Source organism: Callithrix jacchus, chromosome 12 (genome assembly GCF_049354715.1).
Source record: "Callithrix jacchus isolate 240 chromosome 12, calJac240_pri, whole genome shotgun sequence".
Lineage (NCBI taxonomy): Eukaryota > Metazoa > Chordata > Mammalia > Primates > Cebidae > Callithrix > Callithrix jacchus.
Genome location: NC_133513.1, coordinates 59,146,991 through 59,164,976, shown reverse-complemented (window position 1 = coordinate 59,164,976; position 17,986 = coordinate 59,146,991). Strand labels below are relative to the sequence as shown.

At 47.6% G+C, this 17,986-nt stretch overlaps 1 long non-coding RNA gene across 1 annotated transcript; it reads left to right on the top strand.

Moving 5' to 3' along the window:
• LOC118146306 (uncharacterized) lies at positions 1 to 17,766 on the top strand. Its single transcript, XR_004731968.3, has 3 exons — positions 1 to 204; positions 10,936 to 11,029; positions 11,538 to 17,766. It is a non-coding gene; the product is annotated as an uncharacterized LOC118146306 (long non-coding RNA).
• The last annotated feature ends 220 nt before the right edge of the window (positions 17,767 to 17,986 follow it).

Sequence of the window (17,986 nt, the reverse complement as noted above, 5' to 3'; positions counted from 1 at the left end):
AGAGGGGTCCCCCAGGGGCCAAGGAAACTCACACTGTTGTCTTGGCTCTGCTATCAGCCTGCTGGGGGACTTAAGGGCAGGTGCTTCAGTTTCCTCATCTGTCACAGGGCATGCAGATGCCAACTCTGTCTCCCTCACAGGTCCCTGTGTGTAACTGGACAAGGGGTGAGGTTGCTCGTTACATGGCAGAGACAGGGAATACAAGTAAGTACTCTTGAGCTAGAAGGACTTTTCCAGCTCTGGGGGCCTTGGCCAAGTTACCTCATCTCTCTATGCCTCAGTTTCCTCCATGGCCAAATGGCATTGTAATGTGTAACCTATAGGCTGTGAGGATTAGTAGTAAAGTATGTGAAGGCCTGGCTCACAGTCAGGACTTGGCAAGTCGTAACTACTCCTGTTCTTTTTATTTTCACACTGGCAAGCTTAAAACATTACCCAGATGAGGGGCATCGTTTTTGTTTTTCACACAAGAGCTGTGCACCTTGGGGGCTGGGTGCACTGGACAGGAAGCACAGAAACCCTGGCCCGAGCTCTTCACTAACCTCCTGAAGTCCTGCCTCCCTGGTCCCCACTGAGCAGGGAGGGCCCGAAGTTCCAGGTATGAGGTCAGGGAGAGAAGGAGGTAGGAAGGCCAGCCCTTGGTGTCACGTTCCCTCTTTCCCAAACTGAGAATAAGTTTCCCTAGGAAATTGGACCCCCATTCAGGAGCAGACAGGTGAGCTGAGTGCACCCACTACCCTGAGTCAGTGACTATTTTCTTTGTTGATATTGGCTGGAATGTGGTGTTGGCTCCTCAGGGAGTCCCAGGGTCCTAGGAATTCCCCTCAGGGACACAGTCAATTTTCAGATATAAGCACTGGCAGTTCTCAGACCCGCACAAGTCTCCTCCTCTGGGCCCCAGGGCAGGATGAGAAGGGGCAGAGGCAGAATGGGGCCTGTGACCTGTGGCCTGCTCGAGGTGTGAGTGCAGAGAGTGGAACTAACCGAGTTGGTCACAAGGGGATTACAGATGGGTGGGGGCTTCTTGGGGGCCTTGTGCTCAGCCTGGGCTTGTGGCAGCTAGTGGAGAGGGGTCACAAGGTCAGAGAACCTCAGTGACTGCCCCGCCTTCTCTCCAAGCCACCCACCCTGCCCGAGCGGCACCCTCAAGCTGGCAGCTGACAGCAGACAGGCTGGGGGAGAATAGCTCTAGAGTAGGGCCTGCGGGTTCCCAATGAGCTGCTGCCTATGGGGGAGAGCAGGGCTCCTGGCCTTGGAATCCCTGGGCATCGTAGCAGGTTCTCCTGCACTTCTTAGCTGTAGGACCTTGGGCACTCAACCAAGTCAACCAAACTGTCTGCACCTTAGTTTCCTCATCTGTAAAATGGGGGTGAGTAGCAACTATGTCATGTCATAGTAACTCTATCACAGAACGATGATATTTGATGGAATCATGTGCATAAAATGCTTATACGATGCCCAGCACAGAACAACGTAGAGAAATACCATGAGGACTGAAAAAAATGATTCTTGCAAGAGCACCCAGGTCAGTGTTTGCCACAAAAGGGCCAAACCTATTGGTTTCAATACTCTAGGTTTGAAAGAATAAACCAGGCTTGGGCTCTGATATAATTTTGGGTATTTTTCCCCTTCAAATCTCATGGTGAAATTTCCTCCCTAATGTTGGAGGTGGGACCTAATGGGATGTGTTTGGGTTATGGGGTGGGAGGTGGGTCCCTCCTGAATGCGTTGGTGCCATCCTTGTAGTAAGGAGTGGGTTTTCCTGCAATAATTCCCAGGAGAACTGACAGTGGAAAGGAGCCTGGCACCTCCAGCTCTTCTCCTCTCTCTTGCTTCCTCTCACCATGTGGTGCTGCCCCCCTTTGCCTTCTGTCATGAATGGAAGCTTCCTGAGGCCTCACCAGGAGCAGGTGCTGGTGCCATGCTTCTTATACGGCCTACAGAACCACGAGTCAAATTTACCCCTTTTGTTATAAATGATCCAGATGCAGGTGTTCCCTTATAGCAATAGAAACAGACTAAGACAGGCTTCAAGGAACCCTGAGTCGGGAGGAAGGAGTGGTCAGGGGTTGAAGAGGGAGGCTGTGTGGAGAACAGGGTTTGCATGGCTTTTCCTGGTCATGCCCAGATTTCTTCCCCTCTATCATGCCCAGGTTTTAGGAGGAGAGGGCATCTTCTGCTGGCAGATGGAAAGGACTACAATAAGGAAAGAGACAACATCATTTCCAGCCATGTTTGAATTACTGGGTTGCCAAGACTGGACTTACCCTCCCCCCATAAATACCTACAGAATTAGACAAAATATATGAACCAACAATTTTCAGACACTGACAGTAGGTAGCTGTTGACTGTGATTTTTGGGATGAAGGAAACAAATTAGGTGGACCTTATGATCACCCCTGCCTGGAGGCACTATTCAGACTGCACCATAAGGAGGAGGGGCCCAAGGAGAGCTCAGTGTACTCTCTCCGTTGAGGGGATGGATTGGCATTTAATCAGGCTGAGGCAGCTGGGATTTGTGGAGCAGAGAATCGGATACGAGGAAGCTATGCAGAGAAAGGACTTTGGAAGTCTCCATAGGAATTCCCCAGATTCTGTTGCCAAATCCTAAGACATGAATATTTAGGGTAAAACTCCACAAGCCTAGCAAAGAGTGACCAGGGAGGTGTAAACTGAGCAATTCCCCAAATCTACATAGACATGGAAGACCTTCAAGTTCTGACCAGTCAGAATGGAGTGAGTCAGAATGGAGTGTCCCTAGGAGGGTGATGCTTTAGTCATAGGCCTCAACAAGTTCAAGGAAAAGGGTACTCTAAACTCATCTTGAGTGAATTTAATAAGACTCTAGAGGATTGAAAGTCCTCTGTAAGTAGAGGATCTGTAAGTAACCTAACTGCATGTTAAAACAAGGTCCAACACTTTTTTCAGACTACAGTAAGATTAGCATTCTGCAACATGAAATTCACAATGTCCAGCATTCAATACAAAATAATATGAATATGGGAACATTCTCAACTCATTTTATGAGGACAGTATTGTCCTGATACCAAAACAGATAACAGATCAATGTGTTAATGTATAAGAATTTAGACCAATATCCTTCATAAACATAGATTCAAAAATCCTTAAAAAATTTTAGCCAGTTGAATTTTAAGATCTATTGAACAGTTAGTACATCATGAGCAAGTGAGGCTTATCCCAGATATGCAAGATTGGTTCACCATTTGAAAAATCAATCTATGTAATTCACCATATAGATTAAACTAGAAAAATCATATGATAATTTCAATAGATACAGAAAAAGCATTTGACAAAATTTAACATTCATCCTTGATAAATATTCTTAGGAATGCAGGAAGAGAAGAGAACTTCTTCAACCTGATAAGGTGGTAGGTAATATTATTAATAATGAGAAACTGATGCTTTCCCCATAAGATCAGGGCAAGACAAGAATGTCCACTTGTACCACTCCTATTTAACATTGTATTGGAAGACTCACCAGTGCAATATGGCAAGAAAAAAAAAAACTAAAAGCACCCAAAGTGGAAAGAAACATAAAAAAACTGTCTTCATTTGCAGATGACATAATTGTTTACATCTACACATAAAATCCCAGCGGAATGTACCAAAAAATGACTAGAACATATGAAGTTAGTAAGATTTCAGGATAAAAAGTTAATATTCAAAAGTTATTGTATTTCTGTGTACTAGCAATAAATAATTAGAAATTATAATTTTAAAAAATCCATTTACAATAGCATGATAATATGAAACATTTGGAGATCAATCCAACAAAATATGTGTAAAATTTATGTGCTAAAAACTACAAAATTGATGAGAGAAATTTAAATAAATGGAGAAATATAAAATATTGTTTATAGATCAGAAGACTAAATATCATTAAGCACTTAATTTTCCCCATATTATTTATAGATTTAATGCAATCCTAATAAAAATTACAGCATACTTTCTTATAAATATTGACAGGCTTATTCCAAAATGTATGTAGAAATAAAAGAACTTGGAATAGCCAAAACTATTTAAAAAAAGAACAAAGTTGGACAACTCATACCACTATTTTCAAAACTTGCCAAATAGTCACCATAATCATGACAAATAGGTAAATGAAATAAAATAGAGACTAGTATTAGACCCACACATATGTGGCCAATTAATTTTTGACAAAAGTGCCAGGTGATTCAATGGAGAAGAGATCATCTTTTCAATAAATTATGCTGGAACAACTGGATCATGATTTATTGAAAAGATGATCTCTTCTCCATTAATGATGATGATCTCATCATCCATAAGCAAAAATGAAACATTGACTCCTACCTCACACCATACAGAAAAATTAATTCCAAATGGATCATAGACCTAAATACAATATGTAAAACTACAAAGTTACTAAAAGATAATATAGGAGAAAATCTTTATGACCTTAAGTTAGGCCAAGATTTATTAGATTAGACATAGAAAGCACAAACGATGCTTTCCCTCAGACTCCAGATTTCCTTCTGCCTCTTTGAAATCCTGCTGACTTTGGCCACAGATGACTACTGATCTGCTTTAGATTTGTTCTTGCCTATTCTACAGTTTCATATACATTCACCTATTTCAGGTGTATGATTCAATGGTTTTTACAATATTCACAGATTGTTCAACCATCACCATAATACATTTTGGAATTATCACCACAATTTTCATTACCCACAAATAAACCCCATACCTATTAGTTGTCACTACCCATTTTCTCTCAACTCCTCAGCTCTAGACACCATGAATCTGTGCCTCTATAGATTGCCTCTTCAAGACTTTTCATATGAACAGAATCATACGATACACAACCTTTTGCTTATTGTGTTAGTGTAATGTTTTTAAGATTAACTCACATCACAGCGTGTATCAGTACACAAGTCCTTTTTATAGCACAGTAAAATATTACATTGTATGGAAAAAAGCACAAACAATAAGAGAACATTTTGATAAATTGGAAGTCACGAAATTTTAAACTTCTCATCTTGGAAAGACTAGCAAGAAAGCGAAACGATGGCTGTAGAGTTGGATAAAACATCTGTAAACAATAAAGAACTTGCATATAAAATATATAAAGAAACTTCACAACTCAATAGTAATAAAACAACAGTTTTTAAAATGAGCAAAATATTTGGACATTCACTCGAGAAGGGACACAGATGGCATACATAAGTAAAAGATGTTTAACATCATTTGTTACCAGGGAAATGAAAATTGAACTGCAGTGAAATCCTACTCTATACGTATTAAAACGTCTAATTTTAAAACAACAACAAAAGCTGGAGAGGATGCAGAGTGACTGGAACTCTCATATTGCTAGTAGGGATGCAAAATAGTACAAATACTTTAGAAAGCAGATACAGCTTTAAAAAATAATGTCAAATAAATAACTTGTCATAGGATCCAGCAATCCCACTCCTAAGTATTTATCCAAGAAAAATGAAAACATGTCACAAAAAGACCTGCACATGAATTTTTACATCAGCTTCATTTCTAGTCACTGAAACTAGAGACAATAACATGGATGAGATCCATTCTACATATTTGTATAACAGAATACTACTCAGCAATGAAAAGGAGTCGATTGATGCATATGACAACACAGATAAATCTAAAACATCATCATGCCCAACGAAAGAAGCCAAACTCCAAAGGGAACACATGTAAGATTCCATGTATATGAAACTGTAGAATAGGCAAGAACAAATCTAAAGCAGATCAGTGGTCATCTGTGGCCAAAGTCGGCAGGATTTCAAAGAGGCAGGAGGAAATCTGGGGGCTGAGGGAAGCATTTTACCTCTTGGCTGTGATTTTGACCTTTGTTAGACTCATGAGCTGCTCACTTAAAATGGATGACCTTGCTTAGATGTAGATTATACTTCAATAAAGTTGATTAACATGAAAGGAAGTGGCCATGGGTGAGCATACCAAGAGCCGGGCACTGTGCAAGGGGGATTCACATATATTCAGGTACAGCATCTTAGACACTGTAAGCATCTTTTTACAGCTGAGAAAGCTCAGGGGCAGAATTTGAGTGACTTTCCCAGGAGCACACAGCTGGAATGGCGGGGCTGAGCTCAAACCCGTGTTTCAGGACTGGAGACCGCCTCTCCGCATTGCTCAAAAGCCTCTTCACCTGGGGAGAAAGGGTGGCGGGGAGAAACCGCAGTTTAGATTCCTTGGGCTGACTTTCATCTCTGATGCATAAGCAGGAGTGACATATTATTATCCCGCAAGCACCCTGCAACATCCAGACAATGACACCAACAAGGCAGTCGGAGAGGATGGGGTCTTTGGCTGGTGCCAGGAAAGGGGAGCACCAACGTTCCTGTAGAATTGTGGGGCATGTGCTGTCACTCTGGGACTCAGTTTCCCCATCTTTAAAATGACATTCTCCATCCTGGGTCTCCTGTCCTTGGGGGCTGTTTTCCTCTCCACTTTGACTCTCCTCCCGTATTCCCTCTACCACCTTACCTGCTGCTGGATTGGAAGTAAAGGAGGAGGCATGTGGGGAAGGGAAGAATCCCTTCTACCCTGTGTTTCCCAGTGCCTGGGGTGTAAGCCTGAGGCTGACAGTAAGAGGCTGCGACAGAACCTGGCCCAGGGCAATGACTGCTGACAATGATGGGTCATCAAAGCACGGAGCAGAGGCAGTGGGGCCGTATGCTTTTTAGCAAGGCAGACACAAGAGGAGGGGCTCCTCAGTGGCTCGGGACCGTAAAGGTCTTCTAACTGAGGCCCCAACTAACACTGAAATCTGACAAATGTCAGACAAGCCTCTGCTTGATCACCTCTAGAAACAGGGAGCTCCACCTCTTGAAGTAGCCTGTTCCATGTGGGATAGATCCCGTGGGTAAATAGATCTCCCTCTTCAAATCTGTCAGGATTCCAGCAGAAAACAGACAGCCTTTGAGGAGTCCTATAATACAGGGACTCTTTGCACAGGGTTGTAGGAGAGTGTGTGGACGCTCCAGGAGTAGGGAATGCTTAGTTAGGACCATCAAGAATGCCAGGCTGACAAGCTTTTGGCTCCTGTGTAGACAGTGGGAAGCCATGAGGTGTTTCCAGGGGAGGGCATGCTACGGTTATGTTTGTTTTATAAAGATCACTATGACTGTGTAGAGGAGAACCTGCCTGGGAGCAGGAGTGGGGGGCGGAACAGAGGCTGCATGGGCAGGTCATATGGAAGATGGCTCGGGAAGGACTGGGACTGTGAAGGCCAATGGATGAGGAGGAGAGGAGGGATCTGAGAGCTTCAGAGGAGCTGAAGCACTTCAGTGAGAGATTACTTACGTGGATTGGAGAGAGACTGGAGTGAGGCTACAGTAAGAGGGAAGAAGGCTGGGCCCAGATTGGAATATGATTTGGCAGAGAGAAGTGGCCATTCTGAAGGGAGAGTTGGGGGAATGCCATGGAGGACCCTCTCATAGACCAAGCCTCCTGCATAGCTCATCCCCTCAGACCCCTGACTCCTGCCTCCAACACTGGACCCAGGAAGCTGTGCTTTGGGAGGATTAACCCAGTGGTATGTTGGAGCTGGCTTATGCCAGTTCACAAGGACCAATTATGCACATGTCTTCCCTACAACATGCTCAGTAACGTCACATCAGTAGCTTGAAATTATCCATGGTGGGAATATTTACACCACAGGAATCGGCCAACATGACAAACCAGGGCATTTTCGTTCCCCAACCCCACCACCATGCCAGTTGTTAAACAATTATCAGTATGCCACTGAACTCAGAGAGCAGGAGCAGCTGTACTTAGTGCCCCAGGCCACTAGGTCATTTTCTAGGCAAATGTCTGCCCATCTGAGGCCAGACAGAATTGCACTAGCTGCCTTCCCAGAACAATGTCAAGGTAAACTGGTTTGTATGTTGGGAGCTTTTCAGGCTTTGGGACACTCTGTCCCTCCAGTCCCCTAGTGCATTTTCACAAAGGCTTTCGATAGCTAGAAGAAGGCGGGGATGGGCATTGTGGCCCGTTTACACTGGGGAAAATGAAAACTTCAGAGGTCAGGTGATTTGTGTGATATCACACAGGGCATTCTATTCTGCTTTAAAACCACCACCTTACTGAATAAACTGCACATTTACAGCCACCCCAGGTTTCCCTCCTGCCTCTCCCTGACATTTCCTTCCCCAAGCCACTATTCTGACTTCTATCACCTTATGTTATTAGTCCGATTTAGAACTTTCTATAATTGGAATCATAAACTGTAGTATGCCCTCTCCTATGTCTCTTTCTTTCCCTCAACACTGTGTCTGTGTGATTCATGTGTGATGTGGGCAGCAGCAGTTCATTTTCACTCCTGCATAGTATTCCACAATCTGTCTACTCTCATGTCTATTGATATGACTTATTTCCAGTTTTTGGCTATTATGTATAGTGTTGCTCTGAACATTTCAGTACATACATTGTGAAGACCATATGCATGCATTTCCATTGGGTGTATATCCAGGAGTGGCACTGCTGGGTTTGGGATGGTTTAATGCAGTTTTGATGCAACAGGGAGTCATTGAATCCCTTTGGTATGTGAGTTCCTGAATGACACTCCCTGGGCTGGATAAGATTTCTTCTCTCGAGGGCTTAGGGTGTGTGTGTATGTGTGTGTGTGTAGGGGGAGTAGCACACACGTTTGGCAGAACTCAGGTCAAATATGGAGGTGCTGCCAGAGAGGAGGCACAAGAGCCTTGGGGGTTCATGGTGCAGGGATGGTCTGTGTGGGGAATGGGCAAGTCTGGAGCCCTTTGAAGGGCTTGGGAAAGACTTGGGTCCACAGAGGTGGAGAGAGGGGCTTCTGGTCAGGGGACTGCAGGGCAGGGGGTAGGGGCAGGGGGTAGAGGCAGGGAAACAGGCACTTGGAGAAGAGCAGATGTTTTGTCTTGGCCAGAGGGCTGGATTCCTCGGGCAGCAGCAGTCAGTGGCTGCGGAATGATCACGGATGACAAAGGTCTTGAACATAGGTTCAAGGGGAGTTTAGGCTCTGTCCTTAGGGCCCTGGGAAACCACTGGAGGCCTCCAAAAGGGGCAGTGTGTGGGACACTTGTGTATATGTGTGTGTATGTGAGGGTGCTGGATTCAGAGTGGGGTGCTCACAAATTCTAAACTCAGAAATGGGGAGAGTGGGGAGGAGAGGGGGAAATAAGACTGAGTGGAGGAAGGTGGCTCATATGAGGGAGAAGCCCTGGGTGGGAATGAGAGCTCCTCTGTCCAAACCTCCTTTTCCAGGGCCCCTCCCTCTGCAGGGAGACACACAAGCCTGAAGCATCAAGTGGCCCCAGGACGCCACTTACCAGAGGAGCCAGACAAGGCCATCCCTCCCTGAAGGCTCTTTGAGGCAGGAGGAGGGACCAGGCAGCCTTCACTTCCCTCCGGTGTCCCGTTCAATGCTCAGTCTGGGATTCCTTTGATGGTTGTTCCTTCCTTGAGGGAGCAATGTCCCTGGACTCTGCCAAGGTGGGGAAATTGAGGCAGAGCCCTAAGAAGACTCTGAGGAATGTGTCAGGAGTTAAGAGGCCAGCTCTCATTTCTCTCCACCTTCCCACCATGCTCAGGGCCTCTTCCTGGTGGGACTGGAGAGGCAGGTGGGAAAGAGAGAGCTTACAGATGAAGCCCCTCCTCAAAGACTTTGTGAAGGGCTTTTCCTGCCTCCGCACCTGCTGCTCTGCTCTGAAGTCTGAGGCCTTGCTGCTGACGCTCCACCGCTTTGCTGAAGGTGTCAATCCTTCCGGGGTGTGGTGGGAGAGGGTTGGTGGAGGGGAGCTGGAGGGGTTGCATCAGAATCTGAAGGCTGGGCCCACGTCCCAGCCCCTCTTCCCCTGGTTAGGGGATCCTGATAAGTCCCCTACTCCCTGGCGTCAGGTCCCCATCTGTTCACAGGGGGCAGCACTGGCTGATCTCGGGAGACCCTGCCTCCCTCAGTCCCTGCCCAGCCTCCCTGCAGGGTGGGCCTCAGGATGACTGCAGGGGTGATGGATGGGAAGAGGCCATAAGGAGCCCAGTGCGCCAAACAAGTGCGAGGGAAATGAGTCGTCAGCCCTCTACTTCGTGCATGTTTCAGCAGCCTGGCGATTTATTGCTAGCATCATTATTAATGACATTAATAATGAGGCCAACAACACCATTCGTGGCTTGTACCACACTTTTGTTTTCCTCTGAAACACACTTCTCCATGGTCCTCACCCCTCTTTGTGAGTGTGACATTTGACATCCAAATGGGTAAACTGAGACACAGAGCTGCTGTGTCAGATTAATCGAGGTCAGTGAGTGAGTCACTGGGGAGGAGAGGGCAGCTCTGTCAGTTCCAAGCCCAGGAGTTTTAGCCCCAGACCAGGCTGCCTGCTCTCACCCTTCTTGTGTGATTCTAAGCTTTCCTTGTGTATCCCGCCAGCATCTGGGATTACCCTGAGAGGTACTGGGTTGGGTGGCTGACAAGTTTGAGTTGAAGCCACCTTCCCCACCTGCTGGCTACATGACCGTGGGTAAGCGGCACCCCATCTACCACATTGGGGTGCCTAATCCTCCCAGTATGGTGAGAGTTGAGGACGTTGGTGGAAGTACCAGCTTGGGGTCCAGCACGTTGTCCGGGCGCCTGCACTGCACCTAAGTGTCCCCCTCAGGTCAGAACTTGGCAGGTGGGATAGAGGATACCTTTTTTTGCTTGGACTGGCTGTAAAGTCCTCTGTGGCCCTTTGCACGTGAGAGTGTGTGTGTGTTTGTGTGTGTGAACTATCTGGCTGAGGCCAGAGGTGAAGTTTGATTCCACCAGAGGTGAAGAAAGGCCTCTGGGCAGCAGGTGGTGGTACGACAGGCCACCATGTCACCACTGCCACCACCTCCTGCCCCCGCCACAAACTGAATGATGAGAAAATCAAAGACTGACCTTCTCCTCCACAGCCTCCCCGGTCCGCAGCTCCTGTGGCTCTCAGGAAAGAGAAGCCTCCACACTTGGCACCTGTGGGAACCCAACCCTGGCTGCCCACCCCAGCAGGTGAGTGCCACACAGTTCAGTCCCTGGCTTCCACTCCTCTGTGCCCATTTCTTCCCACCCCTTCCCTGCCCTGAGCATCACTGTCTGGGGCGCCCATCCCTGCTGGCAGCTCTCCAGGGCTACCTTCCCAGACTTGGGCAGAGGCCTTGCCTGGAGGGGCCCCTGCCAGTCTCTCTGTTCCTCTGGGCTCACCCTCCCAGTGGCCTGTGCAGCAGCTACTCTGCCATTGGAGGCTCCTGATGGCCCCATCCTTCTTCCTGCCACTGGCCCTTCCTATGCTATTCCCATCTCCTCACCTTTCATCCCTCCACTCCTTACCCTTTATCTTTCATCACAAATGTCATTTTTTTCTTGGACACTTTTCCCGATCCCTCTCTCCAGGGTGGATCATTTGCCACTCCCCACCTCATGTTCTGATAGCTCCTGTGCTTCCTCAGAGCCTTGTGGAAATCTGTTTGCAAGCGTGTATTTATTTAGTAATGGTTTCTTTAATGCCTGCCTCCCTCAGAGGGTAAGCTCCGTGCCAGCTCACTGATTCTGCACAGATTGAAGGAGCGCCCAGCATTTAGCACAGTGCCCAGCCACAGGAGGAACTCATCTGGTCCACCAATGAGTGAGTCCATGAATGAATGTGGTTGGTATCACATGCCTCTGCTCTTCAGCTTGGAAACTGAGGAAAAATAACGTGGTATCACCTGGCCAAAGTCCCACTTATCAGAACCAGAAATTACACCTGGTTATACCTGGTTCTGCCCCATACCTGGAGGCAGAATCCTTATTCATGGGAGCCAATTGCATGCTCCCAATGATGGTGTTTTACTCCCTTAAAGGGCAGCAAGGGAAGCCAGTAGAGGTCCTTATGTTGTTCCAGACAATAGTCTGTGACGTACAGATGTCCCTAACACTTCTCCTGTCCCCATTTAGTTCCATTTACTTCCTGGAACTAAATGACTGGGTTCCAGGAAGACACTGCAGCAGACTCTGGCAGCCCCTGGCAAATGGAGAAGCTCATCTCTAAGCTTGACAGAGCAGAGGCTGCTGGGACTCCACCCAGACTCAATTCTCCCTCCATGCCCATTCCTAATCTTAAGCATCTTCCTCAGGTAGTATAGGCCCCACTTCCCCCAGGAAGCCCTCAGCATTTTCCCTCTCTTCTGAGTATTGTAAACTGAGCAGTGTGGGGCTCTCCTGGAGCTCTATGAGCAGAAGGAGATGTAGGGACCTGCTTGCCCAGCCCTCATTTGATACATGAATTTATAGAAGGTCAGAGAGGCCAGGTAACCTGCCAAAGTCATACAACTGATGACCTGACTGATCGGCGACAATTGATGCAATTTTTGAAATTTTGAGTATTCTAAAATTTAAAAAAAATTACCACTTTGAGGACAAGGGAAAATGAACAACCTCAGGAAATGTGGTAATAGACATCAAAATAATGCATACTTTTAAAAAAGAATGCATCCTTTTGACCCTCAGGATGCAATTTGAAATGCGTGCAAAGATTTATGTGCAAGGGTGCTCATCACAGCCTTGTTTATGAGGGCAAAAGACTGGAAATAGCTTAAAGGTCCAACACAGAGATTGGTTAAATAAATTATGGGGCATCCATGTGATGGAATACCATGCAGCCATTAAAAATGATGGCCCAGTAAAAGAATATTTAACGACGTGGGGAAATGTTCACTAGATACTGTAAAGGGAAAAAAAAAACCAGGCTGCAGAACAGCATGTTCTATATGCCTCTGACTTTGCTAAAACAATTATTAAAAAAGAAAGCCCAGAGCCCCTGAAGTTATTTATGATATTGTCCCACCGCCTCCAAGACATCAGCCTCATGAATTCCTATTTCAGTATGGCTCAGCAGAAAGCATGGGAATTTAATGTCTGAAGGCCTGATTCGGAGTCTGGGCTGTGCTCGTTATTAATGGGGTGACCTTGGAGCTCCAGACCTCGCTTTCCCTCATCTGTAAAATGGGGATAAGAGTCCTCCATTAGAATGGTGTGGAAAGATACCAAATGTTGCACAAATGATATTCAAGGGTAGTGTGTGCACGCATGAAAGATCCTGGTAAACCCTACAAAGCTGTACAGATATTCAGAATAATGGGTATATTCATTCCCTAATTAAACGTAGGACTCTGTGAGGGCCCCATGAGATGTATCAGTCTTCCCTGTCACTCTGCAGCCAGTGCAGTGGCTCACACACTGCTGTGCACAGAAACATGGGTGGGCCTGCCCCCCACCCCGAAGCCTCAGGCCTGCCCTTCCACCCCTTCGGTACATCTCTGCCTGCCCGGGGCTGAGCTTAGCATTGCCTACACACAGAGGAAGAATGCAGCTGTGGGCGATGCTGTGGCTGGGGCTATCCAGCATGTTCCCAGCATCCCTGCTTCCCCAGCCCCTGCAGGACCAGGGGAGTGGCCGGATGTGGAGAGTGCATCAGGTGTGGTTCCAGGGCTGAGGCCTAGCCAGAAGGCAACAGGCCCTCAGCACCTAGTACAGACTTTATCTGACTCCTAAGGGTGTCTCAGGGCTAAAGGGGGGTTGCCTGCCTGCCACCTGTGGAGGACTTGGGTCAGGCTGAGACTGGGCCTGCTCTCTCCTCTCCCACCACTCCCTCACAGTGGAGGATGGGCCAGCAACATCTCCTCTCTGTGTTTTTGCTTTCTCCATTGCCTCACAGGCCCCTCCTGGAGGGGCTGGGGAAATTTTTACCCACTCTCTGAGGGAGGAAAGTGAGCCCCACTCAGGGGAGTTGGCCTGCTCTGAATCCTGTGGTCACTTAGTTAAGCCCCCAGGCCTAGCTCTGCCCCCTGGCCCTCTGGCCCTCTGCACCAGCCCCTCAGTGGAGGGAGGGACTTCAGGCAACAGAGTCAGGAACTTGGGGGGCACTCAGGGAGCAGTCCTAGGCACTCATATTTTTGATTCATCGTTCTCTCTCCACATGCTTTGCATGCTTTTGCTGTGTGCGGCTCCAGGCTAGATAGAGGCTGGAATTGTTTTGGGGGAAAGTGGTAGAGGAAGAGACTGATACATATGTCTTTCAAGCATATGGAAAGAAAATAATAAAAGAGGCCCAGCATGATGAGAAGATGCTGCAGAAGGTGCTGCTGGGCCTCACCCAGGCCTCCCTTTGCCTGAAGATGGGCCCCTTCCCCAGCTGCTGCTGGGTGACCAGCGCTTACAACTCCAAAGACTTCCCTAGGGGCCGGAGAGCTGCTGCCCACAGAAAGCCAGCAGGTGACAGTCTCTTCTCCTGTCAGCACCTCTTACTTGGCCCTGTCCATAAACAGAAGAACTTCACTGTGCCATGATTTACTCTCCAAAGGCTCCCAGTGAGTCAGGTCAAGGCCAGGCCTTCCCCAAGACCTTCCCTTGCCTTCCTATCCTGCTCCCCTGCCTCCCATGAGGGCTTCACTGAGGAAGCGCTGCTGCGGAAAATCTTGTGTCCTGAATCCTTGCCTCAGGCTCTGCCTTGAGGGAACATGTCATGACGACTCAAAGCCTGTCATGCCTTAGCTAAATATAACAGGCATAGACACTACACTTGGAGGCTCTACCCTAAATAGAACAGCTTCCAAGCACATTAATTTTAGAGAGAAAATGACTTGATCCTACCAGAAAACATACTAAAGGCTGGACTGAACGTGAAACCTAGAAATTCTCTGGTTGTACAAGCCTGGCTGGAGCTAACATACAATCACAGCAGATGCACATGCAACAAAGATTAGGTCTGAAGGTGTGTGTGCTGCACACGGAGAAAACACGGACCAAACTTTGGCATGGCATGTTCCAGGCAGTATCTACTGGACTCTGACCTATGGCTGGTCAAGTCTGCACCCAGCCTCCGACAGCCCCTTGCTGGGCCAGCACCCCAGAGTCCTTCTGAGATCTTGCTCCTAAACCCACAGGGAATTCTCCTGGTCACAGGGTATGTATGGCTGGTGGCTTAGGAAGCATCAAGTGCAATGTTTTTGCCCCAATCCCTTCTCATCGCCTTTCAAACCTCAGCCTCCTCCAGGAAGCCCTTAGAAGTTCCATCTTCATATTTCTCCCTCCCTGACTGTCAGCAGGCTTCAGCTGGCTCCAGTATGAGCAGCTGGGAATGGAGTGACCTGGAGATTGGCACACTTTTTGGCCCCACCCTTGTGCACAGGATGGGGACACAGTAGAAAGGAAATGCTAGAGAAATACACACTTTCAGGGCTGGATGACTTGGGCCACCAGACATGCCATGAATTCCTGGTCATCCTTCAGGTCACAGGGCAGACGTCCTCTCAAGTTAGGCACCCTCCTCTGACCATAGGTCCAGTGTCTATTGCTCTGCAGGCTGGAGCTTTATTGGCCCTGCTCTCTGTCCTATCCTAGTGCCCAGGACAGAGCCTGGTACATAGAAATCACTCAATCAATGCTTGTGAAATGGAAGAACATCTTGAGAAGTGACCCACACCCAGACAAAGGGTGGATACTGCACGCAGACAAGCCTCATGTCTTCCTCACATGTACTGGGCCAAAGACATGTGATGAGAAGAGGCTATAAAGCAAGGCTGCCAGGGCCTCAGAGGCTTGCTTAGGCTGCCACAAGGGAGAAAGTTTATCTCAGGATGTCAAGATAAACCTTGTTCAGGATTCCACCTGAATGAGCCTAATAACAGCAGCTATCACTTCCTGTGATCACGACTGTGCACCGGGCACTGGCTAAGCATTTCCTACACACGAGTTTACCATTGCAAAGAATAGGAAGTAGCAAGTTTTCATACTCATCATCTAACCTCCTTCCCTGTGGCCCCTCTGGGACACCAACCCATCCTTATTATGTCAAGTGAGTAGGTGAAGGGCAATTCCAGGCAGTCACCAGCACACACTAAGGCGGGGTACGGGCAAATCTTTCCTCTTCCCACTCTAGGGACAGTCAGGAGGAGAGCTGATACCAGACACCCTCCTAGGACTTCGGATACCCAGGAGGTGAAGCTGGGATGGATGGAGTGGGGAGTGGTGATATCACAGCATTGGTAGGAGCCTTTGTGAGTTGGGGTTCCAGCAGGAAACGTGGTATACCCTTAGGGACTAATGGAGGACAATTCCAAGAGGACAGTGAATTAGTGCATGAACAGGGATAAGGAAAACCAACAAGGGTGATACAGCACCCCGATGCTAACAGTGGGAGCTCTCACCACCCCAACCTGAGGGGCAAAGGGAAGTCTTCTCTGTAGAGAAGCTGAAGGAGTAACCGCATAGTGGAACCTATGGCCTTGGTAGAAGGGCCCATCCAAGGAGCTTTTGCCCTTCGTTCTGTGTCCTGCCACCCTCGGTCCTACTAGGCACCTCGTAGGTAGTGGGTGGTGGCAGTGAGTGCACACTGTCTAGCACATGGTCATTGCTAGTTTGCTGGTTTCTGTTTCTTACATTTTCTTGGAAATCTGTTGATTATCTAAGTTTCCCTGCAGCCTTTCAGGAGATCCTGTTTTGCTTAAGTTAGCTAGCGGTGCTTTCTGTTGCTTGCAACCACAAACTTTACAAGGCATTATATTAGTCTGTTCTTGCGTTGCTGTAAAAAATACCTGAGACTGAGTAATTTATAAAGAAAAGATGTTTAATTGGCTCATGGTTCTACAGGCTGTCCGAGAAGCATAGCAGCTTCTGCTTCTGGGGATGCTTCAGAAAGCTTTCCAATCATGGCTGGAGGCAAAAAGGGGGTGAGGCATCTCACATGGTGAGAGCAGGAGCAAGACAGAGTGAGGGAGGAGGTGCTACACACTTTTAAACAACCAGATCTTATGGGAACTCATAGCAACACCAGGAAGGATGGTGCTAAACCATTGAAGAGAAACCGCCCCCATGATCCCCTCACCTCCCACCAGACCCTACCTCCAGCATTAGGGATTACGTTTCAACATGAGATTTGGGTGGGGACGTGGATCCAAATCATGTCAGGCAGCATGCTAGTATTATTCCCTTTAGCAAATAAGGAAACTGAGGCTCCCAGAAGTTTTGGTGCGGTCAGATCATACAGGCTGGCAGTGGCCTGCATGAGTCAGGTTGTGAAGGCTGCTCTGGGTGTGGTTAAAGCTCTTAGCATAGAGCAGCTGGCCCCATGGGGATCTAGAAGGCTGTTGGTCCCAGGCAGTGGAGGGCCTGGCTCACCCCTTTGTCAGAGGCATTTAAACCAGAGCAACTCCATCTTGAATAGGGCCTGGGTAAAATGAGGCTAAGACCTGCTGGCCTTCATTCCCAGTAAGTTAGCATTCTAAGTCACAGGATGAGAAAGAGTTGGCACAAGATACAGGTCATAAAGATCTTGCCTATAAAACAGGTTGCAGTAAAGAAGCTGGCTAAATCCCACCAAAACCAAGATGGTGATGAGAGTGACCTCTTGTCATCTCACTGCTACACTCCCGCCAGTGCCATGACTGTTTACAAATGCCATGGCAATGTCAGGAAGCTACCCTATATGGTCTAAGAAGGGGAGGAACCCTCAATTCCAGGAATTGCCCACCCCTTTCCCTGGAAAACTCATGAATAATCCACCCCTTGTTTAGCATATCATCAAGAAATAACCACAAAAATGGGTAACGAGTAGCCATTGTTTAGCATAGTAAACAATCGTAGCATTGTTTAGTAACCTTGTTTAGCATACAGTCAAGAAATAACCATAAAATGGGTAACCAGTAGGGCTATGGAATAGCCATTCTTTTATTCCTTTACTTTCCTAATAAATTTGCTTTCAGTTTACTGTATGAAGCTGCCCAGAATTCTTTCTTGTGCGAGATCCAAGAACCCTCTCTTGGGGTCTGCATTAGGCCCTTTCCTGGTAACACTTTCAGCACGAGTAAGGATTACGGCTCGGCCATACCCACCTCGTGTTTGCTTCTCTCTGCGTCTGGCCGACCACTTTTCTTCCTGTCGCTGACTGTCCAACCACTTGTGGCACCGGAGCAGCTGACAGGCAGAGTCACA